This window comes from Elephantulus edwardii, unplaced genomic scaffold (genome assembly GCF_000299155.1).
Source record: "Elephantulus edwardii isolate Elephantulus edwardi_28Jun2011 unplaced genomic scaffold, EleEdw1.0 scaffold00224, whole genome shotgun sequence".
Taxonomy (NCBI): Eukaryota; Metazoa; Chordata; class Mammalia; order Macroscelidea; family Macroscelididae; genus Elephantulus; species Elephantulus edwardii.
In genome coordinates this window covers 1,548,662-1,565,828 of record NW_006399974.1, presented here as the reverse complement: position 1 = coordinate 1,565,828, position 17,167 = coordinate 1,548,662, and positions in this window count along the sequence as shown.

Genomic DNA, 17,167 nt, shown 5'->3' with positions numbered 1-17,167 from the left:
TTTGTAACATAGGGTGGTAAAATCAGGCAGAAGAGGCAATTCAAGGTCATGCTTCCAGACAAATTATGCCATTAGGAACAATCTAAAACATCTTCCCATATGTTTTTAAAGAGAAAATTCTTTTTCAGTGACAATCTTCATATAAACTTAAACAGGTGATATCCATAGCTCCTCCGGAATGGTGTTCTCTCCTCTAAAATTTATTCTTCATATAAGATGAAAGAAATTAACATGTGACCAGCTTTGAAGAGTATTACAAAACAGAAAATGTTAAGATATGCTTATTTTAAGCTTTAGAAACAATTTCCCCTCCCTATCAGCTTTCCCCAATAATTTATTTTCTTTGTCCACAATTTCTATTTTATGTTGCTGAGACTCTCATAGGATAAAACCCAGACATAGAGAATAGTTGGCTTCTTTCAATATCTACACTTTTCAAATGAGAAATAACTTAGCATAAGTTATTTGGCTCTATTAACTCCCTTTATTTATCCAGAATGATAAAAATTATAATCAATAGTCTAGAGAAGTATGACAGGAGCTGAAATGGAAACAAAACTGCTTTGGTGAACTCCACCTCAGAATGCTGCAGTAAAATCATTTTCATCATGGAGTTTTGTTGTTTATTTTTTTAATTTAGTTTTAGGGATGGCTTAGATAACATGTTAATTTTTTCTTAAGTTCACACCATCCAGCAAGGCAATCCAAATCATTTTGGTGTGCAGAGACTTTATTTCTAATCTTTCTTGTGCAAAATGCTTTGTTAAATCCTGATGACAACTTTTATGCATAATGCATAAAATAAACTTTGCCAAAAATCTAAGACACTTTTAAAAGCATGAAAACCCCTTTCGGAGGAAAATGACATGTTGCAGGGCATGTAGTTGCCATATTCCGAGAAAAGCGCACTCCAAGGATGACGGAGAGTGTAGAGCTCCAAGTCATTACCTTCCCAACCATCTAATATGTGTAGTTACCTCGGTTTACTTGCATTCGAAATTACATGCTATTTCTTATAAGAATCTTCATATTTTGGTGTTTAGTTTATGTACTACATAAATTCAGCTATGGCTTGAACACTTCTGGGAATCTTCACACTTTTAAGAGACTAGATATTTATTTCATTTAACTGAGTAAAATCTTGTCACTCACATCCCCCTAAATAATAAAATAACAATGTTTCTAGATGTGTATAAATTAGCATTTCTACCCATGTGTCTATTGTATGATAAATCAGATAGGTAACTCCAGTTCAACTCTTACGGCTGCTTTTGCTTATTTAAAACCATAAAAAGAGAGTGCAAGCAGGAATAAGACCTAGCATTCAAAAGTAGGTGCTATAAATCCTGCCTCTGCGAGAGCCAAATAAAAAAAATAAATAAATAAAAATCAGAATAATAACCATGTATCACTAGCCAGTGTCACGAAAATGATTTGTTTTACTCCTCTAATCTTTACCGTATCTAAACTGACTATAATAAATGAATAATTGCTCTGAATACAGAACAGTCAATTGAAAAACGGCACCAAGTATAAAACCAAGAAATCATAACACAAAATACAAGGTTTCACTAGTGTTTAGGAACTTATCTTTGTCAATATTTTTAAGGTTCAGCGTAAATGATACTGTTTACTACCATCTATCATAGACCATCATGAATTATGTGAGCTGTCCTGTGAATATTAATGGTCTTAAGTTACAGGACATTTCATCACTACACATCTAGGTGTGAAATTCTGATGGTGTTTGGCTCCTTTTTTTTCTGAAAGAGATGGTGTGATCGAAATGAGCATTATCCTGAAAGCCAAATTTCTAAGAGCAAGGTGTAGTCAGAAGGTGAATGCCAGTTTGGGAAAGGGTGGGTATCCCTTAAATGTAGAAGGGGGTAGCATCTAGCTCAAAGGCAGGCTGCTTTTCTAAGTTCCCTTCTGGATATTCCCTTACCATTGTGTGAGTAAAACAATACAAGTCCTAAGAGGGGGGTGGATGTTAGAATGCAGAAACAGAAAGCACATTGTTGATTCCTAACAGTGCTTTCCTGGGAGAACACTCATTTGTGTAGCCATCCCAGAGTGGACAAAATAATTTCAAAAAATTAGTTGAATGAAAGCAAGAACACAAAGACAGGTTGTTAATTATTTGGACCAGAGAAAGAGGGGTGCTTTCTGGAAAATCTCTGAAAACCTAGAGCTCCTAAATTTGCATAAAAGTTGTATTATATGAATATTTCCTTATTGAAAATAAAGCACTTTGGGCTCAGTTCAATAATAACAGCTTACAGGAGAGTAATTGAAGTTATCCAATTCTCTTCCCATTGAAAATGACCTACAGTATATACACACAGAGACACCGAAGGGGGAAAAGAAATATCAGGCAATTGTATTGAGACTGAAATGAAAAGGGTTAGGCACTGTGTGAGCATTTAAAGCACACCAAATGATGATATGGTCTGAGAAAATTATCCCTTTTTCTTCATGTTCCTTCTCCAAATTCTCATCTTGTTCCACCCCCTGCTAAGCTCCTATTGACTTCAAAGAGAGGTCCATAGGGGTCCAGAGCAAGATGAGAATTTTGCCCCACATGCATAATTTTTGTGCTCCTTTATTCATAACATACACAATAAGCACTGGATTTGAAAGGGCTCTAACAGAGGCTGATAATGACTCCCCAACGATCACATATCTTCTTAGTATACTAAACGATATGGCCAATTGTGCCAGTGGAAAGACTGAAAACTCTGAGGAAAAGACCTTGCCAAGTCTTTATTATTATCCTCATCTATTATTATTACTCTGGCTGCATAGCAATATTTATGTAGTATTAGAATTATATTACCACTAAAACCAAAAAACAAACCCATTTCTATCTACTTGATTCTGACTCATAGAGACACTCCAGGGATTTACTAGAATTGTCCCATGGGGCTTCCAAATCTGTAATCTTTACAGATGCAGACTGCCACGTCTCTCATGAGGCAGAGTTAGCAGGTTGAACCATCAGCCTTTGGGTTACCAGCCTATTGCTTAACCACTATATCATCAAGACTCTTACAATATCATTATTGTAGTGATGAAATCCCAGTGAATGTGGTTTTGTAAGACCACAGGCAAATCTGAATACAATCAGTAAGTTGTAGAGAAAAGTCTGAAATCTTCACACAGGAAAGTTTACTACCTCAGAGTATACGTAGACATCAAGTAGATGAGCATACTACAGCAATAACAGTATATTATTGTGCATAGTGAAAAAAATAATATGTGGGAAATGGCAACTTTTTAGAAAAACAAAGGGCTCAGCTCTTATACAGAAAATTCATGATATAGGAGATATCAGAAAGGAAATTTGAATATAAAGAATGTCAAAATAGGATGAGTGATATACTAGCAAACCATTCTAATACTGTGAAGACATGGCAGGGAAATATGGAGGTAACAACATCAACTAACAAGGTAATGGAATGTGACTATCTTGTGAATGAAAAAAAAATACTACACCATGATATTAGTTGTTTTTTGTTGCATTTTTTTTTCACACAAGAAAGTATTCCATCACAAGCAAAGTCAAAATAAACCCACTCCTTGGTGGTACAAATAATTAACACACTCAACTCAAAGGGTGAAGTTTTCAAGTCAACTCCAGGGATGTTTGGAAAAAAAGCATAGTGGCCTAACCAAGACAGCACCCATTAAACCCTATTGTTGACATATAGGTCACAGTCCTATTCTAACACATTTGGAGTTTGCCATGAATTACAATCAGGTATATAGCAATGGGGTGTGTAGGGGGAGAGAATAAGTACACATTTGGCTTATTATTATTTCATTTTATAATTTGTAAAAAAAATTTCTACCGAGATTTATGGCTAACATTGAGAAGAATGAGAACCATAGAACACTTAATTGTGCTCATAAAAAAAACTCCTAGACCAAGAAGTTGTTGTTTGAAAAGAACGAGAGAATACTGTATGATCTAAAATAAAGAAGTGTGTCAAGGTTATAGTCTTTCTCCATATTCAATTGGTATGCTGAGCAAATAATTTGTGAAGCCAGACCCTATGAAGAAGGATGTGGCATAAGGATCAGAGGAAGACTCATCAATCTGTATTAGGCAGATGACATGACCTTGCTTGCTGAAAGAAAGCTAGACTTAACCCACTTGCTGCAGAAGATCAAAAAGTATGACCTTCCAAATGCATTAATCACAACATCAAGAAAATAAAAGTCCTCACCACTGGACCAATACCTTCATGGCAGATGGAGAAAAGATTGAACCAGTCAACTTTTTCCTCTTCCTTGAATCCACATCAACACTCTTGGCTTCAGCATTACTTTGTATAAGGTCACTGTCAGGGATATCTCCAAAATACTGAAGGTTTGTGATGTCAGTTTGAAGACTAAGGTGTACCTGATACAAGTCATGTTCTTCCCAATCATTTGCTATGCATCTGAGTGCTGAACAATGAATATAGATGACAGAAGAATGACTGATGCCTTTGAGCTGTGACATTGGAGAAGAGTATTGAATGTCTCATGGAAGATCAAAAAGAACAAAGAGGTAAAAGATGCAGCCAAGATGCTCCTTAGAGGAAAGTATGGCAAAGTTTTGTCTCTAGTATTTTGGACATGTTGCTAGAAGAGGCTATTCTTTAGAAAAGAATATTTTGCTTGGAAAAGTGGAGGGTCAGAGAAAGAGTATTGATATGGTAGCTGCAGAAACTGGCTCAAATGTATCAGAGATGGTGAGGATGAAACAAAATAGGACAGGATTCTGATCTGTTGTCCATAGGATCATTATAAGTTGTACTTGACTCGATGGCACCTAACAACAACAATGTATGGTTAGTACATTATTGCTTCTTATTTTTCACTGAGGTCAAAGTACAGCTCACATTCTCAAATACACTTTGCAATAATAAAAATAGAAAAGACAATTGAAAATATCATATCAATTCCATATGATCCAGCTATTCCACTGCTTGGAATATACCCTGAGACAATTAGAACTGAGATATAAATGGAGATTTGTACAACAATGTTCACAGTAGTGTTATTCACCATAGCAATAACATGGAAACAGCTCAAATGTACAACCACAAGTGGATAGTTTGAGAAATTATGGTGCATTCATACAATGGAATATTTATTACACAGCATGCAGAAGAAATTATTTTTAAAATCACTACCAAACTTGGGAGGAACTGGAGAGAATTATCCTAAGTGAACTAACTAGCCCCATATGGATAAATACTGTATGGGACTGTTATTGTAGAAAAAGAAAGATAACTAGTAAACTGTGTCAGAGGATCCAAAGTAGGGGAAGGGAAAGAGCAGAAGGGTGAGAATGGGTGGGGGTGGGGGGGAGAGATTTATAGCATTGCACAATTTGATGGGTGGAGGGAGGGATGAACACAGGAAATGGAAAAGATGCAATGTGAAAAACAATGTATATGGTCTTTGTAAACAAAACAGTATAAAATAAAAATTTTATTCAAAGAAAAAAAGATCATTGAATGGCTGAGGTGCTCTTTTGCTTATGTTTAGATAACAATCATCTCAATATTTTTGCAACCAGAAGCCTCAGAAACAGTGTGATATTTCATTCAGCTTAAGGTATATTTATAATAAATAAATGCAGCAAAAGTGCTACCTATATATACACATAAGTCCTGCAACTTATAAAAGATAATTAATAAAACAGAAAAATGCTGTCACAAATCTATGAGCACTTTTTGCTTTGATTGCAATCCAGTTTTATGTAATTTATCATTTAATTTCATTTTTTCATTGACACAATTGGTCAGATAAAGAGAAGAAAATAGAACTTCTGCTTCTCAAAAGTAGCTTCCAACAAATCTTTTTTGCCTTAAAAGATAAAATACTCAGTGAAAAATTAGCAATATTTCATCTATTACCACTGATTTCATTTTCTTGGATTAATAGCTTTGTTGCCCATATCTGAGCGGCATCCACTTCCTAAATAACATGCCTTTGGAAAATCTATGAACTTTGATAAATGTTGATAGTTGTAGAAGGACTGCAGGCCTTTTGTTCATAAGGTCGTTAGAAGTCGTGCTTAACTCAAAGGCCACTGACAACAACATTTTCATACATACATGAAAAAGGAAAAAATAGACATCACAATTTCAGGTGAAGGGGTAATAGGGTATATGTTGTTGGTGTTGATTGCTGTCGAGTTGAACACAACTCATAGTGACTCTATAGACACTAAAGCCTTTCTATAACTATTGTCATTTCTCAAAGTTTATAGAGCTTCCAGAGGCATACTATTTAGGCTGTGGATGCCACTCCTGTTGGTATATATAGCCTGTGTCAATTCTTTGGGACGAGCTTTATGCCAACACAGTACTCTATTGTTCTAGCACTATATGGCTCAATAACGCATGAATCTGATGCCTAAATAGGAGAAATAAAGACCTCCTATACCCTATTTTTTCTTTAATAATCTATTATTTAAAAAGTAATTTCTTAGGATTGTGGTTCTATTGGATACCCAATACCTGGCTAAGTACTTACCAAAAAGCCAAACCCTCTGCCCTTGGAGGTAGCTCTGATGTGCTAGTGATAAGGAATTGCATTGCCAACTCAAGGGCATGCAGTTTTAATCTACCAGTTACTCTGTGGGAGAAGGATGAGCAATCTCCTTCTGTGAGATGTATTATATCTTAAAACCCACTGGAGGATTAACTTTGAGTTGGTTCAGGTTTAACAGCACAGAAGAACTGCCTTTGGGTCAGTTCCAACTCCTATCAGTCCTCCATTGGGTTTTTGAGATTATAAATGGTGACGGGATGAGATGTTCCATCTTTCTTCCTATAAGCAGCTGAATACCTTTCTATTAGTAGCCTGATATATTACACACTATCCTAAGTAGTGAGTCATATAAAAAAGAAAAAACCTCACTGTTATCAAGTAAATTCTGACTCACAGGGACCTTCTGAGTTTCTGAGACTTTCAATCTGTATAAGAGAAGACCACAGAACTTTCTTCTGCAGAGCAGCTGGTGGTTTTGAAACATTGACCCATCAAGCAGCCCAACACATTCATTATGCATTGCACAGCCAGAGCTGCTTTATTTAGTACTAGTAGACAAGGGAGTTCCAGTGGCCTAGTGGGGAAGGAGTTATGCTGCCAATCCAAAGGCAGGATATTCTAATTTACTGTTTGGGAGAAAAATGGACACTCTCCTCCCATATGATTTACGACATCTGAAAATCTTCCGGAAGGCCAGCTATGCGTCATTTCCAACTCACCAGCAGTGAGTTGAGTTAATAATAAATACTGGTGAACTTCTGTAGGCTTTTGGGGACATTGAAAGTTCAGGGGTAGAATTCTCATCTTCCACTTAATCTCTGGCCAATATACCTCCAGAGTAGCAATGACTCAAATGTCAGTAGAGGCATGCTTGTTACAATGATACTGAAGAGATTATGAATTAAATGTTCCCTCCAAAATAATCATATCCTTTGTACATGAGATCACCAGGTTGGACTCAAGAACAGCTAACAACAACAATAACTGCTACCATTTAAAACTGTACTCAACATGAAGAGTTTAAGACATTGGCTCAGAAATATAGCCCAAGACCTTTTTAAGTTTACCAGGAAAGAGATCTTAAAAACATCTTCTATTTTCTTTGGAAGCCCACACCTAAATACAACATGCAGGCAAAAAACACACAGAAATCATTGAAGTACGTGGCATGCCACTATCTTACAGTCTTACAGCCCAAAGTAGTATAAGATTATCCATTTAATGAGTATAATTTTATTTTTCAGTAGGTATCTGTCAAAGGAAGGATTACAACACAGCAGCTGGAACTCAGGAAGCTACATAATGTATTGCACGTTTTAATCATGTTGGATAAAACACTCTTTCTAAGGATATCAATTATACTAATAACTCTTACATAATACTCTCATGTGCCTATGGGATATGTATTGTCACCTCTCTTTTGTCATAAAAATAGTTAGTAACTCTGGATCCACACCGAAGTGGTTGCTTTCATTTTTATATAATGAATGACTAACACTGTAAAAAAAGACATTTTATCCCATATTAGTTTAACAGAGTGAAGAGATTTCACATATGACAGTTCTAAATATACTCTTAAGCTGCTAATAAAGCCAAAGCCTGCAGGGGGAAATTCTAATGATGAGCAATGCCAGAAGTTTGTATTTCTGAAACCAAAGCAAAAATGTTCCATTTAGGTATAATTTCTAAATATCTTAAAAGGAAGAGGGATTTCTAATAATTTAATTCCCAATAAATCTCCCTAGTCATCCCAGAGTCATTTTATTTGCAATAAATCCCCCCAGCCAGCCTAAATGATGAGCACAATGGGTTGTTTGGGATTTTTTTTTTTTGAGATACGTTTTTTTCCCCTTTTCTTTTCCCATAGTGCAGTGTTACAGAGGAAATTTCTTAGAAGGTGTACTTAAAATTAATGATAACAATATAAGAAACAATTCACAGCCAAACTACCACACATTTCCTTTTTATCAGTGGAACAAAAATTTCTGCTATCACACTTATAGATTATGCACCTAAAAATATAAATAAACCTGCTACCAATGCCTAAGGTTGTGTTCTAGAAATGGTTCATCTGAAGGTCCACCAGCACACCCATTCTTCAGAGTACCTGCTAACAATGTGAGAGTTACGGTTTTGTGAGCGTTTCCATAATAAAATTCTAGTTTCCAGATTTAATAAATCAGTCAAAAAATGTGCTCAAAGCTGAAACTTGGCAAACCAATTTAAGGAGAAGGAGAAACCCACCTTGTGCTTGGTCATTTTTAAGTTACACAAATATAAATAGATACAATTAGAAGTTTCAGAAGCACTCCCTCTACAATCAGTTTTGCAGCCAGATGATTCTAATTACATAGAAAACTGGTCAAGTGATTGGTCCTCAGTGTAGTCAGAATATTTGAAGTGGTTTGAAGAAAAGGCAAAAGTAATGAAGTTATTTAAATTCCAGCTAGAAGCGTTTAGATGTGCATTTTGAGTGCCATATCCTCTTCAGTTCACCAGAGTTACTGTGGAGGAAAATATACTGGATCATTTCCTTCTTCTTTTCTCCATCAACATATACTATCTATGTGAAAAGTCTTGTAAAACTCTAATTTAACTACTGATGTTTATGTGATACCTACTTCTATAATAATTTAAGAATACAATGGAATTGCTGGGATTAGAGATTCTATTGTCTTCAATTTTTCTTTCAGAAAATTGTTTCTGTTCTTTTGTAGGCTAACTCATAAATATGTCAGTAGACTTATTTGAATATTAAATGTTCACATATATATTGAATGTTTCTAAGACTCTATTAATATGACCAAAAGAATAGTTGTCAGTTGATTGTATTTTTTTGTTCATATTTGATAGATATAGAATTTACTGGTGGTTTTGCTTCAATAGTTTAAAGCTTAGCATAAATACAGAAAATAAGAGTTTTAAGGAAGAAGCCCTTGTAATTTTTTTTTCCCCTTCCCCAGAAATGAAGCCTTGTTGCCTGGATATTTGTAGATTTGACTTTTAACTATTCAAGACATAACTTCAAAGTTCATGAAGTGGTTGTGTTTTTAATTTTTCTCACATTCATTATGAGACTAGAAGTATGATTCAGGTAGTGAGTCAGTCATACAAGCTGCTCAAAATCCCAAATCTAACTTGGCTTTGTTTTCCAATCATTTTCATGCATTTATTTATAAATTTTTATCCCTTTGTGGGGGAAAAAAATCCACAAAAGTAACTAGTATTGAATGTGGCATAACCTAACCTTTCATCATTATTAGTAAAAAAAAATAAGGAATTATGCAATTTAGATTCTAAGAATCATAATTTTTGGCTTTAAATCCCACTTTTCATTCTTCTATTTTATACCATTGACTCATTAAACTACTATAAGTTCCTGTGAAAAGGAAAGGTTCTAGTACTTCTCAAATATTGCTGAAGATCATCCAAAAATTACTATGACAGTATATTGAGACAGAATTATCAGAAGTTAAAGCTGGATTTAGAAGAGGTCTTTTCAAAGGAACAGCATGCTTGAAAGGCAGAGAGTCAGAGAAAAAGAGGAAGACTCAGCAGAATGAATTGACATGGTGATTACAGTAATGGGTTCAAGTGGATCAGATACGGTAAGAATAGCACAGAATAGGTTAGAATTCATATATGTTGTTCATAGGGTCATTATGAAGTCATACTTGACTTGATAACGCCTCACAACAACAATTACAATAATGAAGAAGAATGTAGGATCCAGATCTGAGGAAGACTTATCAGCAACATGGGTTATGCACATGACACAACATTGTCTGCTGAAAGTGAGGAAGAGGTAAATGCCTGCTGCAGAAGATCATAGACTACAGTCTTCAATATGGATTGCATCTCAACATCAAGAACACAACAGTCCTCACCTCTGGAAGAATAAGCAGCACCATGATAGGTGAAGAATAATTGTAATTGTCAACAAGTTCGTCTTCTTTGGATCCACAATCAACACTCTTAGCCCTGCCTTCAGAAGGTAAGGAGTTACATTATTAAGTATTGCATTTGGCAAGTCTAGTGTCAAGGACGTCTCCAAATTTCTGAGGAGCAAAGATGTCAGTTTGAAAGCTAAGGTATGCCTGATATAGGCTGTCACTGTCCATTTGCCAGCAATGAACAGCAACACCTTGATGGTGGTAAGCACAATGGAGACACACTACTCTAGAAGCTTTTCAAAGAGTAAATCCAGCTCAATTTTATTTGGAGCTGCAGTGCTTTTATATACGAGCAAGTAAACAGGAAGACAGGATGGGGTGGGCTTGCAGACATGTGGATTGGATATGAGAACCTCAGCCTCCTGCAGACTACTCCCAGCTCAACAGATGTGGCAGCCATCTTCCCAGGTGGCGAGTTTTCTCAAGCAGATACAGTCAAACACAGGAGAGCTTTCTTTATCCTGTTTTAAAGGCCGTTGGAAGGCTTGCACTTATCTGGAGCTAGGTAATTTGTCCTGGCCAGAGGCCCTCCATTTCTCCCCAACATTCCCCAACAACAGGCCATGACTTTTTTAATCCCTTGCTATGTATCTGAAAGCTGGACAATTAATAAGGATGTAAGAGTCAAGGTACTCAGAATACTCAGCACCTGGATTCCAGGAGTTATTTTGTAAGGCACTCAAAATATAATAGAGATAGTGTTGCCTCTTTAGAGCCAACCTTAATTACAGGGATGAAGTAAAGTGTTAGGCCCTTGAACTCAAAATAAGCAGGAATAGCCGCAAGTGCTCATTAATAATTTGAACTTGAAACTTACAAAATATGAATGCAGAAAATAAAAAAATGTGAAAAATTAAATGGGTCATAAAAAAAAAAGATATCCTAGGCATTACTCTCTGGTTGCTTATTTTGTAGGTTATGAAGTTTCTCATCCAAACCCCATGACTCCTTAGTAGTTTGAGTCCACCAGAAACTCTGAGGAAGAAAGATGGGCAGTCTCTTCTCAAGCAACTTGCATCCTCAGAAACCCACTGGATCTGTATGTCATTTCTGATTCTCCCACAATGAATAACTGAGGTATTACTGAAATGTAATTAACTGTTATTGACCATTTTTAATTAGATAATCAAATAATACCATGATCTTTGCAATTACTTATTATATGTCAAAAAGTTGGACAATGACTAGGGATTATAGAAGAAGAATCATTGCCTTTGAGTTGTGGTGCTGGAGAAGAGTTTGGAATATACCATGGACTGTTAAGAAAACAAACAGGTTCATCCTAGAGAGTGAAATCGGCTGCTCCTTGGAGGCAAGGATTCTGAAGCTTCATCTGACATACTTTGGAAATGTTGAAAGGAGGAACCAGTCCTTGAAGAGGGATGTCATGCTTGGGAGGGTGGAGGGACAGTGCAATAGAGGAAGAGCCTTGATGAGATGGATTGACTCAGTGGCTGGGGTAATGGGGGTAAGTGTGTCAGAGACGCTAAGATTGGCACATGATAGAGCTGTGTATTGGGCTGTTGTACATTGGGTCGCTATGAGTCACAAATGACTTGACAGCACATAACAACAACATAAACCATATGATCTGCTTTACTGTTGTTGTTAGGTGTCATCAAGCTAAGTATGATCCATAGCAACACTATGAACCCTGTCCTATCCTGTACCATACTCCTACTTCCTGACACATTAGAGCCCAGTGTGACAGTCACCATGTTATTCACCTGGTTGAAGGTCTAGCTCTCCCAAACCAATCACAACGTTTTAGAGCATCATGTCCTTCAAGGAATAGCCCCTCCTAGCAACACTCTGTAAATATGTGAGGTAACATATCATCATCTTTGCTGCCAAAAAACATTTGGCTGTACTTTCTCCAAGACATATTTGATTGTTCTTTTAGTTGGGATGTTCAGTAATCTTCTCCAAAACCAAAGCTCAAAGACATTAATTCTGTCATCCTTATTCATTGTCTAATTCTCAGATGCATGATAAGACACACCTTAGTCTTCAAACTGGCATCATTACTCCTCAGTAGTTTTGAGAGGTCCCTAATTACAGTGTAATAAATTTCTTGATTTCCTAACTGCTGATACCAACAGAGTTAATTGTGGATCCAAGTCAAATTAAGTTCTTGACAGTTTTATCCTTTTCTCCATCTATCATGATGTTTCCCATTGGTGCAGTGTCAAGAATCTTCATTTACTTGACATTGAGATGCAATCCAAGTTGAAGGCTGTATCCCTTGACTTTCTGCCACAAGTGCTTCAAGTCTTCTTCACTTTTAGCAGGCAAATTTGTGTCATTTGTATAAGGCATGCTATTGATGCATCTGCCTTTGATCCTGATTCCATATTCCTCTTCATAGAATCCAGTTCCTCAAACAATTTGCTTGGCACACAGATTGAATAGGCATGAAGAGAGAATACAACCCTGACACACTCCCTTCTTAATTTTAAACAATGTAGGTCCTAGAGAAGAGTGTTGATCATGCTATAGACTAAGAGAACAAATTGGTCTGTCATGGAAAGAGTAAATCAGGCTGTTCTTCGGAAGCAAGGATTTTGAAGTTCTGTCTCACATACTTTGGGCATGTTGTGAGGAGGGGAACCGTCCTTGGAGGAGGGCATCATGCTTGGAAGGGTGGAGGGATAATGCAAGGGAGGAAGACCTTGGATGAGATGAATTTACTCAATGACTGGGGTTATAGGAGTAAGCATGTCAGAGACAATGAAATTAGCCCAAGATATAACAGGTTCCAAAGCTGTTGTGCAAAGGGATCAGTATGAGTCACAAATGACTTGACAAAACATAACAACAGTGTTATCTTGCTCTGTTCACACAACAGCTTCCTGGTCTAGGTATTGGTTTCTCATGAGCATGATTAAGTGCTCTGGGATTCTCATTCTTTTCAATATTAGCAATAACTGGTTATGATCCACACAGTCAAATGCCTTTGCATAGTCAATAACAAATAAATATTCTTCTGGTATTCTTTAGGATCCATCTGCATTAGCAATGATATCCCTGGTGCCACGACCTCTTCTAAATAGTTCTTGCACTTCTGGCAGTTCTCTGTCTATCTGGACATTTTTTAATGATCTGCAGCAGTATTTTCCTTGCATGTGATATTAATTATATTGTTTGACAGTATCCACATTCTGCTGCATCACCTTTCTTGGGAATAAGAAAAAAATACAGACCTCTTCAAAATCATTGGCCAGACAGCTGTCCTCCAAATCTTCTAGTACACTGGTGAGCACATTCAAGGCTACATTTGTAAACTGAAATATGTCACTTGGTATCCCAGTGAATCCTGGAAACTTATTGTTTGCCAGTGTCTTTAGAGCAGCTCCTAAATCCTTATCATTGGCTTGCTTACCATTGGCTCCTGCTTATATGGTATTTCCTGAAGTTTTTCAGTTTCAGTCAGTTCTTTTTGGTACAATGATTCTGTGTATTCACTCCATCTTCTTTTTTCATTTTATTAATTTTAATAGACATTTACAGCAGTTTTTGATTTCCATTCATACTCCATCTTCTTTTGATGTTTTCTGGGTCATTCAATACATTGCCCATATCATCTTTTAATATTACAACTCAAAATTTGTTTTCCAAGTCTCCCAGCTTGAGAAATGCAGAGCTAGTTCTTCTTCACCTTTTATTCTCCAATTCCAGCTCTCTGCACATTCCATTATAATACTTTGCTTTGTCTTCTCAAGCTGCCTTTTGGAATATTCTGTTCAGCTCTTTCATTTCAACATGTTTTCCCTTTGTTTTGACTTCTCAATGCTCCAGTGAAATTTTAGATTTTCTCGTAATATACATTTTTGTTTGATTTTTTCACCTCTGTCTTTGTAATGACTTTTACTTTCTTCATGGATGATATCCTTGATATCATCTCATAGCTCATCTGGTCTTCAATTGTTGGTGTTCAATGCTTCAAGCCTATTATGATGATCATGAAATTCAGATTGGAATAGATTCAAGATCATATCTTGGTTCTCATGGACATATTTTCATTTTCTTCATCTCAATTTGAACTTGCACATGAGTAATTAATGTTCTGATACACTGTCCACCCCTGGCCTCGTATTGACTGCCAATATTGAGAGCTTCTCTGATGATTCATTCCACAATCTAATTCCTATGCAGTCCATCAGGTGAGGTCTATGTGTAATGTCTCCATTTTTATCTTTCGGAAAAGGTATATGCAATGACTAAATCATTGAAAATACAAAGCTAGGTCTTTCTACTTGTAGTCTCATATCTATTACCAAGCCCATATTTTCGAGCTACTAGTCCTTCTTCAGTGTTTCCAGTTCATTAACACATACTGAGTGCATGTCTGGCCAATTTTTGACTGCAAGATTTGGTAAAATTTTTCAATTTCTTTGGATCTAGATGTAGAATTGCATATTTGAATAGTCATATTAACAAGTCTTCCTTATATGCATATGTATAATAAATACCCTATCACTCACAACATTGTATTTCAGGATAGAAATTGAAATTGACTTTTTTTACTATGAATGCAACACCATTCTTCTTCTATAGTTTTCATTCCCACCATAGTATAGCAAATGATTATCTGATTCAAAGTGGTCAAAGCTAGTCCACCTCATCTAACTCATGCTTAGTCTGTCAATATTCATGTGTTCTATTTCATTGACCCTCCTGCTAGCAAGCATTATTCAGCCAAATAATAGAAAAGTATGTAAACTAAGCAGTAATGCCCATGAGGAACACGCTCCTAAAACACGTAACCACAGAGGGTTAAAAGGCAACAATTTACCTAAAAACAAAGTGTGGAAGGAGGGAAGAACTCAGAAATGGTAGATAAACAAGATAGAGAACTCAAAGATGAAATTGGAAGGATGCTGCTTAATTGAAAAGATTATCAATAATGTCGCAAAATTGTTGAATGAGAAACTGTTTTGTTCTCTAAACTATCATCAAACCACAGTAAAATATTTACTTTTTTAAAGATAATTTAAATCAAACATCTTATTGTGCTCAGGAAATCTCCTGCAAAATATTCTTTAAACTGCTAAATGTAAAGATGCCATTTTTAGAACTAAGCTATTATACCTGATGCAAGCCACAGTATTTTCAGTCATTATATATATATATATATGTGTGTGTGTGTGTGTGTGTGTGTGTGTATACATATGTGTATGTATATATATACATATATATATAGAGAGAGAGAGAGAGAGATAATATATAAGCTGGACAATAAATAAGACTAAAGGAAAATTGATGCATCTGTTATGGTGTCAGAAGAATTAATTAATCAACTTTAGAAGAAGTATAAACAGAAGGAGGATCCTTAGAAGGAAAACTAGTAAGGATTTGTCTTGCTTACTTTGGACATGTCATAAAGAGAGACCAATCCTAGAAAAAAGAATATAATGTTGGCAATATAGAAGGTCAGTGAAAAAGAGAATGACTTTCAAAAGAGCTGTAACAATAGGCTCAAAAAATGACAATCTTTTGAGGATAATTCTGGATTAGGCAGCACTTCTGTAATTCACAGGGTCACAATAAGTCAACTCTAAGGCACTTAACAACAACAATATCTCTATAATGCTGGGGGTTTTGTTTTGAAAACTTTTTTCTATCTCACCTTAAAAATGTTAGGTTTCGGTGCAATTTTTCCTGGTACCATCCTCCAGAGAGAAAAGTAAATATCTGTCACTTTCCCTGACACCCACCCAAGTTCCCATTACCTTTCTCCCACTATTATTATTTAACATTTATGATGTTGTGGTATATAGTCAATGTTGTTGTGTACTATCAAGTGGCAACCAACCCATAGCTGACCCTCAGGCGAGTTGTCAGAGGCAGTTAATCACACAGGAGGAGATTGCCCAACCTTTTCCCCCAGAGCCTTTCAACCACTAGCCTTTGGGATTGCAGTGCCGCTTCTTGTCACTAGGCCACCAATCAAAAGATAAATTGCACTGAAAAAAATTTGCTGTCATGGACCTCTCCAGAGTGCTGAAGAATAACGATGTCAGTCTAGACACAAAGGTGTACCTGATCCAGGCCATGGTCTTCTCAATATGTGTTAATGACTAAGGATGACAGAAGAAGAATAGATGACTTCAAGTTGTGGTGCTGGAGAAGAGTCTTGAACATACCATGGACTGCCAAGAAAACAAATTGGTCTGTCTTGGAGAGGGGGAAACCAAGTCTTTCCTTGGAGACTAGGATTTTGAAGCTCTGCCTCACTTACTTTGGGCATTCGGGCAGGAGAGATTGGTCTTTGGAGAAGGACATCATGTTCGGAAGGGTGGATGGTCAGCACTTGAGAGGGAGACCCTGGATGACATGGATTGATACAGTAACTGGAGCAATGGCAGATGGTGTGTTGGAGTTAGTGAGACTGCCTCAGGACAGGGAAGGGTTCAGAGATGCTGTACATTTGGTCACTGTACATCGCAGGTGACTCAATGGCACATAAAAACAATAACATACTATGACAGGTATGAAAGCAGGAGTGGCATTCACTTCTTAAATAACATGCCTCCAGAAACTCTATGACCTTGGATAATGTTGATAGCTGTAGAGGGGCTTCAGACCTTTTGTTCATATGGTCGCTATGAAAACAACAACAGTATAGGCAGTAATGAACCTTTCTTATCTTCACAATTAAC